The sequence below is a fragment of the Symphalangus syndactylus genome, chromosome 24 (assembly GCF_028878055.3).
Source record: "Symphalangus syndactylus isolate Jambi chromosome 24, NHGRI_mSymSyn1-v2.1_pri, whole genome shotgun sequence".
Taxonomy (NCBI): Eukaryota; Metazoa; Chordata; class Mammalia; order Primates; family Hylobatidae; genus Symphalangus; species Symphalangus syndactylus.
Window position 1 is genome coordinate 73,509,805 of NC_072446.2, and position 12,441 is coordinate 73,522,245.

A 12,441-nucleotide genomic window follows, 5' to 3' on the forward strand; every position below is an offset into this window, starting at 1 on the left:
ACACAGTAGCATTCTGTGAAAATTCTTTCTTTTCTGTGCATTCAACTAACAGAGTTGAACCTTACTTTTGATTGAGCCGTTCTGAAACACTCTTTCTGTAGAAACTGCAATTGGACATGCGAAGCGCTAAGAGGCCTACATTGGCAAAAAGAATATCTTCAAATAAAAACTACACAGATGCATTCTGTGAAAATTATTTCTGATCTGTAAATTCAGTTAACAGAGATAAAACATATTTTTGATTGAGCAGTTATGAAACACTCTTTTTGTAGAAAATGCAAGTGGAGATTCGGAGCGCTAAGAGGGTAATAGTGGAAAAAGGAATGTCTTCAAATATAAACTACACAGAATCATTCGGTGAAACTTCTTTCTGATCTGTGCATTCAGCTAACAGAGTTAAACCATACTTTTGATTGAGCAGATCTGAACACTCTTTCTCTATAAAATGCAACTGGACATTTGGAGCGCTAAGAGCGTAGTAGTGGAAAAAGGAATATATTCAAATATAAACTACACAGAAGCATTCTGTGAAACTTCTTTCTGATCTGAGCATTCAGCTAACAGAGTTAAACCATACTTTTGATTGAGCAGTTTTGAAACACTCTGTCTGTAGAAAATGCAACTGGACATTGGTAGCGCTAAGTGGGTAATAGTGGAAAAAAGTATATGTTCAAATATAAACTACACAGAAGCATTGTATGAAACTTCTTTCTGTTCTGTGCATTCAACTAACAGAGTTGAACCTTACTTTTGATTGAGCCGTTCTGAAACACTCTTTCTGTAGGAACTGCAATTGGACATTCTGAGCGCTAAGAGGCCTATATTGGGAAAAAGAATGTCTACAAATAAAAACTACACAGAAGAATTGTGTGAAACTTCTTTCTGTTCTGTTTGTTCAACTAAAAGAGTTGAACCTTAGTTTTGATTGAGCCGTTCTGAAACACTCTTTCTGTAGAAAATGCAAGTGGAGATTCGGAGCGCTAAGAGGGTAATAGTGGAAAAAGGAATGTCTCCAAATATAAACTACACAGAATCATTCGGTGAAACTTCTTTCTGATCTGTGCATTCAGCTAACAGAGTTAAACCATACTTTTGATTGAGCAGATCTGAACACTCTTTCTGTTGAAAATGCAACTGGACATTTGGAGCGCTAAGAGCGTAGTAGTGGAAAAAGCAATATATTCAAATATAAACTACACAGAAGCATTCTGTGAAACTTCTTTCTGATAGGAGCATTCAGCTAACAGAGTTAAACCATACTTTTGATTGAGCAGTTTTGAAACACTCTGTCTGTAGAAAATGCAACTGGACATTCGTAGCGCTAAGTGGGTAATAGTGGAAAAAAGAATATGTTCAAATATAAACTACACAGAGGCATTGTATGAAACTTCTTTCTGTTCTGTGCATTCAACTAACAGAGTTGAACCTTACTTTTGATTGAGCCGTTCTGAAACACTCTTTCTGTAGAAACTGCAATTGGACATTCTGAGCGCTAAGAGGCCTATATTGTAAAAAATAATGTCTACAAATAAAAACTACACAGAAGAATTGTGTGAAACTTCTTTCTGTTCTGTTTGTTCAACTAAAAGAGTTGAACCTTAGTTTTGATTGAGCCGTTCTGAAACACTCTTTCTGTAGAAAATGCAAGTGGAGATTCGGAGCGCTAAGAGGGTAATAGTGGAAAAAGGAATGTCTCCAAATATAAACTACACAGAATCATTCTATGAAACTTCTTTCTGATCTGTGCATTCAGCTAACAGAGTTAAACCATACTTTTGATTGAGCAGATCTGAACACTCTTTCTGTAGAAAATGCAACTGGACATTTGGAGCGCTAAGAGAGTAGTAGTGGAAAAAGGAATATATTCAAATATAAACTACACAGAAGCATTCTGTGAAACTTCTTTCTGATCTGAGCATTCAGCTAACAGAGTTAAACCATACTTTTGATTGAGCAGTTTTGAAACACTCTGTCTGTAGAAAATGCAACTGGACATTCGTAGCGCTAAGTGGGTAATAGTGGAAAAAAGAATATGTTCAAATATAAACTACACAGAAGCATTGTATGAAACTTCTTTCTTTTCTGTGCATTCAACTAACAGAGTTGAACCTTCCTTTTGATTGAGCCGTTCTGAAACACTCTTTCTGTAGAAACTGCAATTGGACATTCTGAGCGCTAAGAGGCCTCTATTGGGAAAAATAATATCTTCAAATAAAAACTACACAGAAGCATTGTGTGAAACTTATTTCTGATATGTTCATTAAGCTAACAGAGTTAAACCATACTTTTGATTGCGCAGTTCTGAACACTCTTTCTGTAGAAAATGCAAGTGGACATTCGGAGCGCTAAGAGGGTAATAGTGGAAAAAGGAATATATTCAAATATAAACTACACAGTAGCATTCTGTGAAAATTCTTTCTGTTCTGTGCATTCAACTAACAGAGTTGAACCTTACTTTTGATTGAGCCGTTCTGAAACACTCTTTCTGTAGGAACTGCAATTGGACATGCTAAGCGCTAAGAGGCCTACATTGGGAAAAAGAATATCTTCAAATAAAAACTACACAGATGCATTCTGTGAAACTTATTTCTGATCGGTAAATTCAGTTAACAGAGATAAAACATATTTTTGATTGAGCAGTTATGAAACACTCTTTTTGTAGAAAATGCAAGTGGAGATTCAGAGCGCTAAGAGGGTAATATTGGAAAAAGGAATGTCTTCAAATATAAAGTACACAGAATCATTCGGTGAAACTTCTTTCTGATCTGTGCATTCAGCTAACAGAGCTAAACCATACTTTTGATTGAGCAGATCTGAACACTCTTTCTGTAGAAAATGCAACTGGACATTTGGAGCGCTAAGAGCGTAGTAGTGGAAAAAGGAATATATTCAAATATAAACTACACAGAAGCATTCTGTGAAACTTCTTTCTGATCTGAGCATTCAGCTAACAGAGTTAAACCATACTTTTGATTGAGCAGTTTTGAAACACTCTGTCTGTAGAAAATGCAACTGGACATTCGTAGCGCTAAGTGGGTAATAGTGGAAAAAAGAATATGTTCAAATATAAACTACACAGAAGCATTGTATGAAACTTCTTTCTGTTCTGTGCATTCAACTAACAGAGTTGAACCTTACTTTTGATTGACCCGTTCTGAAACACTCTTTCTGTAGAAACTGCAATTGGACATTCTGAGCGCTAAGAGGACTATATTGGGAAAAAGAATGTCTACAAATAAAAACTACACAGAAGAATTGTGTGAAACTTCTTTCTGTTCTGTTTGTTCAACTAAAAGAGTTGAACCTTAGTTTTGATTGAGCCGTTCTGAAACACTCTTTCTGTAGAAAATGCAAGTGGAGATTCGGAGCGCTAACAGGGTAATAGTGGAAAAAGGAATGTCTCCAAATATAAACTACACAGAATCATTCTGTGAAACTTCTTTCTGATCTGTGCATTCAGCTAACAGAGTTAAACCATACTTTTGATTGAGCAGATCTGAACACTCTTTCTGTAGAAAATGCAACTGGACGTTTGGAGCGCTAAGAGAGTAGTAGTGGAAAAAGGAATATATTCAAATATAAACTACACAGAAGCATTCTGTGAAACTTCTTTCTGATCTGAGCATTCAGCTAACAGATTTAAACCATACTTTTGATTGAGCAGTTTTGAAACACTCTGTCTGTAGGAAATGCAACTGGACATTCGTAGCGCTAAGTGGGTAATAGTGGAAAAAAGAATATATTCAAATATAAACTACACAGAAGCATTGTATGAAACTTCTTTCTGTTCTGTGCATTAAACTAACAGAGTTGAACCTTACTTTTGATTGAGCCTTTCTGAAACACTCTTTCTGTAGAAACTGCAATTGGACATTCTGAGCGCTAAGAGGCCTCTATTGGGAAAAATAATACCTTCAAATAAAAACTACACAGAAGCATTGTGTGAAACTTATTTCTGATATGTTCATTAAGCTAACAGAGTTAAACCATACTTTTGATTGCGCAGTTCTGAACACTCTTTCTGTAGAAAATGCAAGTGGACATTCGGAGCGCTAAGAGGGTAATAGTGGAAAAAGGAATATATTCAAATATAAACTACAGAGTAGCATTCTGTGAAAATTCTTTCTGTTCTGTGCAGTCAACTAACAGAGTTGAACCTTACTTTTGATTGAGCCGTTCTGAAAAACTCTTTCTGTAGAAACTGCAATTGGACATGCTAAGCGCTAAGAGGCCTACATTGGGAAAAAGAATATCTTCAAATAAAAAATACACAGATGCATTCTGTGAAACTTATTTCTGATCTGTAAATTCAGTTAACAGAGATAAAACATATTTTTGATTGAGGAGATATGAAACACTCTTTTTGTAGAAAATGCAAGTGGAGATTCGGAGCGCTAAGAGGGTAATAGTGGAAAAAGGAATGTCTTCAAATATAAACTACACAGAATCATTCGGTGAAACTTCTTTCTGATCTGTGCATTCAGCTAACAGAGTTAAACCATACTTTTGATTGAGCAGATCTGAACACTCTTTCTGTTGAAAATGCAACTGGATATTTGGAGCGCTAAGAGCGTAGTAGTGGAAAAAGGAATATATTCAAATATAAACTACACAGAAGCATTCTGTGAAACTTCTTTCTGATCTGAGCATTCAGCTAACAGAGTTAAACCATACTTTTGATTGAGCAGTTTTGAAACACTCTGTCTGTAGAAAATGCAACTGGACATTCGTAGCGCTAAGTGGGTAATAGTGGAAAAAAGAATATGTTCAAATATAAACTACACAGAAGCATTGTATGAAACTTCTTTCTTTTCTGTGCATTCAACTAACGGAGTTGAACCTTCCTTTTGATTGAGCCGTTCTGAAACACTCTTTCTGTAGAAACTGCAATTGGACATTCTGAGCGCTAAGAGGCCTCTATTGGGAAAAATAATATCTTCAAATAAAAACTACACAGAAGCATTGTGTGAAACTTATTTCTGATATGTTCATTAAGCTAACAGAGTTAAACCATACTTTTGATTGCGCAGTTCTGAACACTCTTTCTGTAGAAAATGCAAGTGGACATTCGGAGCGCTAAGAGGGTAATAGTGGAAAAAGGAATATATTCAAATATAAACTACAGAGTAGCATTCTGTGAAAATTCTTTCTGTTCTGTGCATTCACCTAACAGAGTTGAACCTTACTTTTGATTGAGCCGTTCTGAAACACTCTTTCTGTAGAAACTGCAATTGGACATGCTAAGCGCTAAGAGGCCTACATTGGGAAAAAGAATATCTTCAAATAAAAAATACACAGATGCATTCTGTGAAACTTATTTCTGATCTGTAAATTCAGTTAACAGAGATAAAACATATTTTTGATTGAGGAGTTATGAAACACTCTTTTTGTAGAAAATGCAAGTGGAGATTCGGAGCGCTAAGAGGGTAATAGTGGAAAAAGGAATGTCTTCAAATATAAACTACACAGAATCATTCAGTGAAACTTCTTTCTGATCTGTGCATTCAGCTAACAGAGTTAAACCATACTTTTGATTGAGCAGATCTGAACACTCTTTCTGTTGAAAATCCAACTGGACATTTGGAGCGCTAAGAGCGTAGTAGTGGAAAAAGGAATATATTCAAATATAAACTACACAGAAGCATTCTGTGAAACTTCTTTCTGATCTGAGCATTCAGCTAACAGAGTTAAACCATACTTTTGATTGAGCAGTTTTGAAACACTCTGTCTGTAGAAAATGCAACTGGACATTCGTAGCGCTAAGTGGGTAATAGTGGAAAAAAGAATATGTTCAAATATGAACTACACAGAAGCATTGTATGAAACTTCTTTCTGTTCTGTGTATTCAACTAACAGAGTTGAACCTTACATTTGATTGAGCCGTTCTGAAACACTCTTTCTGTAGAAACTGCAATTGGACATTCTGAGCGCTAAGAGGCCTATATTGGGAAAAAGAATGTCTACAAATAAAAACTACACAGAAGAATTGTGTGAAACTTCTTTCTGTTCTGTTTGTTCAACTAAAAGAGTTGAACCTTAGTTTTGATTGAGCCGTTCTGAAACACTCTTTCTGTAGAAAATGCAAGTGGACATTCGGAGCGCTAAGAGGGTAATAGTGGAAAAAGGAATGTCTCCAAATATAAACTACACAGAATCATTCTGTGAAACTTCTTTCTGATCTGTGCATTCAGCTAACAGAGTTAAACCATACTTTTGATTGAGCAGATCTGAACACTCTTTCTGTAGAAAATGCAACTGGACATTTGGAGCGCTAAGAGAGTAGTAGTGGAAAAAGGAATATATTCAAATATAAACTACACAGAAGCATTCTGTGAAACTTCTTTCTGATCTGAGCATTCAGCTAACAGATTTAAACCATACTTTTGATTGAGCAGTTTTGAAACACTCTGTCTGTAGAAAATGCAACTGGACATTCGTAGCGCTAAGTGGGTAATAGTGGAAAAAAGAATATGTTCAAATATAAACTACACAGAAGCATTGTATGAAACTTCTTTCTGTTCTGTGCATTAACCTAACAGAGTTGAACCTTACTTTTGATTGAGGCTTTCTGAAACACTCTTTCTGTAGAAACTGCAATTGGACATTCTGAGCGCTAAGAGGCCTCTATTGGGAAAAATAATATCTTCAAATAAAAACTACACAGAAGCATTGTGTGAAACTTATTTCTGATATGTTCATTAAGCTAACAGAGTTAAACCATACTTTTGATTGCGCAGTTCTGAACACTCTTTCTGTAGAAAATGCAAGTGGACATTCGGAGCGCTAAGAGGGTAATAGTGGAAAAAGGAATATATTCAAATATAAACTACACAGTAGCATTCTGTGAAAATTCTTTCTGTTCTGTGCATTCAACTAACAGAGTTGAACCTTACTTTTGATTGAGCCGTTCTGAAACACTCTTTCTGTAGAAACTGCAATTGGACATGCTAAGCGCTAAGAGGCCTACATTGGGAAAAAGAATATCTTCAAATAAAAAATACACAGATGCATTCTGTGAAACTTATTTCTGATCTGTAAATTCAGTTAACAGATATAAAACATATTTTTGATTGAGCAGTTATGAAACACTCTTTTTGTAGAAAATGCAAGTGGAGATCCGGAGCGCTAAGTGGGTAACAGTGGAAAAAGGAATGTCTTCATATATAAACTACACAGAATCATTCGGTGAAACTTCTTTCTGATCTGTGCATTCAGCTAACAGAGTTAAACCATACTTTTGATTGAGCAGATCTGAACACTCTTTCTGTAGAAAATGCAACTGGACATTTGGAGCGCTAAGAGCGTAGTAGTGGAAAAAGGAATATATTCAAATATAAACTACACAGAAGCATTCTGTGAAACTTCTTTCTGATCTGAGCATTCAGCTAACAGAGTTAAACCATACTTTTGATTGAGCAGTTTTGAAACACTCTGTCTGTAGAAAATGCAACTGGACATTCGTAGCGCTAAGTGGGTAATAGTGGAAAAAAGAATATGTCCAAATATAAACTACACAGAAGCATTGTATGAAACTTCTTTCTGTTCTGTGCATTCAACTAACAGAGTTGAACCTTACTTTTGATTGAGCCGTTCTGAAAAACTCTTTCTGTAGAAACTGCAATTGGACATTCTGAGCGCTAAGAGGTCTATATTGGGAAAAAGAATGTCTACAAATAGAAACTACACAGAAGAATTGTGTGAAACTTCTTTCTGTTCTGTTTGTTCAACTAAAAGAGTTGAACCTTAGTTTTGATTGAGCCGTTCTGAAACACTCTTTATGTAGAAAATGCAAGTGGAGATTCGGAGCGCTAAGAGGGTAATAGTGGAAAAAGGAATGTCTCCAAATATAAACTACACAGAATCATTCTATGAAACTTCTTTCTGATCTGTGCATTCAGCTAACAGAGTTAAACCATACTTTTGATTGAGCAGATCTGAACACTTTTTCTGTAGAAAATGCAACTGGACATTTGGAGCGCTAAGAGAGTAGTAGTGGAAAAAGGAATATATTCAAATATAAACTACACAGAAGCATTCTGTGAAACTTCTTTCTGATCTCAGCATTCAGCTAACAGAGTTAAACCATACTTTTGATTGAGCAGTTTTGAAACACTCTGTCTGTAGAAAATGCAACTGGACATTCGTAGCGCTAAGTGGGTAATAGTGGAAAAAAGAATATGTTCAAATATAAACTACACAGAAGCATTGTATGAAACTTCTTTCTTTTCTGTGCATTCAACTAACAGAGTTGAACCTTACTTTTGATTGAGCCGTTCTGAAACACTCTTTTTGTAGAAACTGCAATTGGACATTCTGAGCGCTAAGAGGCCTCTATTGGGAAATATAATATCTTCAAATAAAAATTACACAGAAGCATTGTGTGAAACTTATTTCTGATATGTTCATTAAGCTAACAGAGTTAAACCATACTTTTGATTGCGCAGTTCTGAACACTCTTTCTGTAGAAAATGCAAGTGGACATTCGGAGCGCTAAGAGGGTAATAGTGGAAAAAGGAATATATTCAAATATAAACTACACAGTAGCATTCTGTGAAACTTCTTTCTGTTCTGTGCATTCAACTAACAGAGTTGTACCTTACTTTTGATTGAGCCGTTCTGAAACACTCTTTTTGTAGAAACTGCAATTGGACATTCTGAGCGCTAAGAGGCCTATATTGGGAAAAAGAATGTCTACAAATAAAAACTACACAGAAGAATTGTGTGAAACTTCTTTCTGTTCTGTTTGTTCAACTAAAAGAGTTGAACCTTAGTTTTGATTGAGCCGTTCTGAAACAATCTTTCTGTAGAAAATGCAAGTGGACATTCGGAGCGCTAAGAGGGTAATAGTGGAAAAAGGAATGTCTCCAAATATAAACTACACAGAATCATTCTGTGAAACTTCTTTCTGATCTGTGCATTCAGCTAACAGAGTTAAACCATACTTTTGATTGAGCAGATCTGAACACTCTTTCTGTAGAAAATGCAACTGGACATTTGGAGCGCTAAGAGAGTAGTAGTGGAAAAAGGAATATATTCAAATATAAACTACACAGAAGCATTCTGTGAAACTTCTTTCTGATCTGAGCATTCAGCTAACAGATTTAAACCATACTTTTGATTGAGCAGTTTTGAAACACTCTGTCTGTAGAAAATGCAACTGGACATTCGTAGCGCTAAGTGGGTAATAGTGGAAAAAAGAATATGTTCAAATATAAACTACACAGAAGCATTGTATGAAACTTCTTTCTGTTCTGTGCATTAACCTAACAGAGTTGAACCTTACTTTTGATTGAGGCTTTCTGAAACACTCTTTCTGTAGAAACTGCAATTGGACATTCTGAGCGCTAAGAGGCCTCTATTGGGAAAAATAATATCTTCAAATAAAAACTACACAGAAGCATTGTGTGAAACTTATTTCTGATATGTTCATTAAGCTAACAGAGTTAAACCATACTTTTGATTGCGCAGTTCTGAACACTCTTTCTGTAGAAAATGCAAGTGGACATTCGGAGCGCTAAGAGGGTAATAGTGGAAAAAGGAATATATTCAAATATAAACTACACAGTAGCATTCTGTGAAAATTCTTTCTGTTCTGTGCATTCAACTAACAGAGTTGAACCTTACTTTTGATTGAGCCGTTCTGAAACACTCTTTCTGTAGAAACTGCAATTGGACATGCTAAGCGCTAAGAGGCCTACATTGGGAAAAAGAATATCTTCAAATAAAAAATACACAGATGCATTCTGTGAAACTTATTTCTGATCTGTAAATTCAGTTAACAGATATAAAACATATTTTTGATTGAGCAGTTATGAAACACTCTTTTTGTAGAAAATGCAAGTGGAGATCCGGAGCGCTAAGTGGGTAACAGTGGAAAAAGGAATGTCTTCATATATAAACTACACAGAATCATTCGGTGAAACTTCTTTCTGATCTGTGCATTCAGCTAACAGAGTTAAACCATACTTTTGATTGAGCAGATCTGAACACTCTTTCTGTAGAAAATGCAACTGGACATTTGGAGCGCTAAGAGCGTAGTAGTGGAAAAAGGAATATATTCAAATATAAACTACACAGAAGCATTCTGTGAAACTTCTTTCTGATCTGAGCATTCAGCTAACAGAGTTAAACCATACTTTTGATTGAGCAGTTTTGAAACACTCTGTCTGTAGAAAATGCAACTGGACATTCGTAGCGCTAAGTGGGTAATAGTGGAAAAAAGAATATGTCCAAATATAAACTACACAGAAGCATTGTATGAAACTTCTTTCTGTTCTGTGCATTCAACTAACAGAGTTGAACCTTACTTTTGATTGAGCCGTTCTGAAAAACTCTTTCTGTAGAAACTGCAATTGGACATTCTGAGCGCTAAGAGGTCTATATTGGGAAAAAGAATGTCTACAAATAAAAACTACACAGAAGAATTGTGTGAAACTTCTTTCTGTTCTGTTTGTTCAACTAAAAGAGTTGAACCTTAGTTTTGATTGAGCCGTTCTGAAACACTCTTTATGTAGAAAATGCAAGTGGAGATTCGGAGCGCTAAGAGGGTAATAGTGGAAAAAGGAATGTCTCCAAATATAAACTACACAGAATCATTCTATGAAACTTCTTTCTGATCTGTGCATTCAGCTAACAGAGTTAAACCATACTTTTGATTGAGCAGATCTGAACACTTTTTCTGTAGAAAATGCAACTGGACATTTGGAGCGCTAAGAGAGTAGTAGTGGAAAAAGGAATATATTCAAATATAAACTACACAGAAGCATTCTGTGAAACTTCTTTCTGATCTCAGCATTCAGCTAACAGAGTTAAACCATACTTTTGATTGAGCAGTTTTGAAACACTCTGTCTGTAGAAAATGCAACTGGACATTCGTAGCGCTAAGTGGGTAATAGTGGAAAAAAGAATATGTTCAAATATAAACTACACAGAAGCATTGTATGAAACTTCTTTCTTTTCTGTGCATTCAACTAACAGAGTTGAACCTTACTTTTGATTGAGCCGTTCTGAAACACTCTTTTTGTAGAAACTGCAATTGGACATTCTGAGCGCTAAGAGGCCTCTATTGGGAAATATAATATCTTCAAATAAAAATTACACAGAAGCATTGTGTGAAACTTATTTCTGATATGTTCATTAAGCTAACAGAGTTAAACCATACTTTTGATTGCGCAGTTCTGAACACTCTTTCTGTAGAAAATGCAAGTGGACATTCGGAGCGCTAAGAGGGTAATAGTGGAAAAAGGAATATATTCAAATATAAACTACACAGTAGCATTCTGTGAAACTTCTTTCTGTTCTGTGCATTCAACTAACAGAGTTGTACCTTACTTTTGATTGAGCCGTTCTGAAACACTCTTTTTGTAGAAACTGCAATTGGACATTCTGAGCGCTAAGAGGCCTATATTGGGAAAAAGAATGTCTACAAATAAAAACTACACAGAAGAATTGTGTGAAACTTCTTTCTGTTCTGTTTGTTCAACTAAAAGAGTTGAACCTTAGTTTTGATTGAGCCGTTCTGAAACAATCTTTCTGTAGAAAATGCAAGTGGAGATTCGGAGCGCTAACAGTGTAATACTGGAAAAAGGAATGTCTCCAAATATAAACTACACAGAATCATTCTGTGAAACTTCTTTCTGATCTGTGCATTCAGCTAACAGAGTGAAACCATACTTTTGATTGAGCAGATCTGAACACTCTTTATGTAGAAAATGCAACTGGACATTTGGAGCGCTAAGAGAGTAGTAGTGGAAAAAGGAATATATTCAAATATAAACTACACAGAAGCATTCTGTGAAACTTCTTTCTGATCTGAGCATTCAGCTAACAGAGTTAAACCATACTTTTGATTGAGCCGTTTTGAAACACTCTGTCTGTAGAAAATGCAACTGGACATTCGTAGCGCTAAGTGGGTAATAGTGGAAAAAAGAATATGTTCAAATATAAACTACACAGAAGCATTGTATGAAACTTCTTTCTGTTCTGTGCATTCAACTAACAGAGTTGAACCTTACTTTTGATTGAGCCGTTCTGAAACACTCTTTCTGTAGAAACTGCAATTGGACATTCTGAGCGCTAAGAGGCATCTATTGGGAAAAATAATATCTTCAAATAAAAACTACACAGAAGCACTGTGTGAAACTTATTTCTGATATGTTCATTAAGCTAACAGAGTTAAACCATACTTTTGATTGCGCAGTTCTGAACACTCTTTCTGTAGAAAATGCAAGTGGACATTCAGAGCGCTAAGAGGGTAATAGTGGAAAAAGGAATATATTCAAATATAAAGTACACAGTAGCATTCTGTGAAAATTCTTTCTGTTCTGTGCATTCAACTAACAGAGTTGAACCTTATTTTGATTGAGCCGTTCTGAAACACTCTTTCTGTAGAAACTGCAATTGGACATGCTAAGCGCTAAGAGGCCTACATTGGGAAAAAGA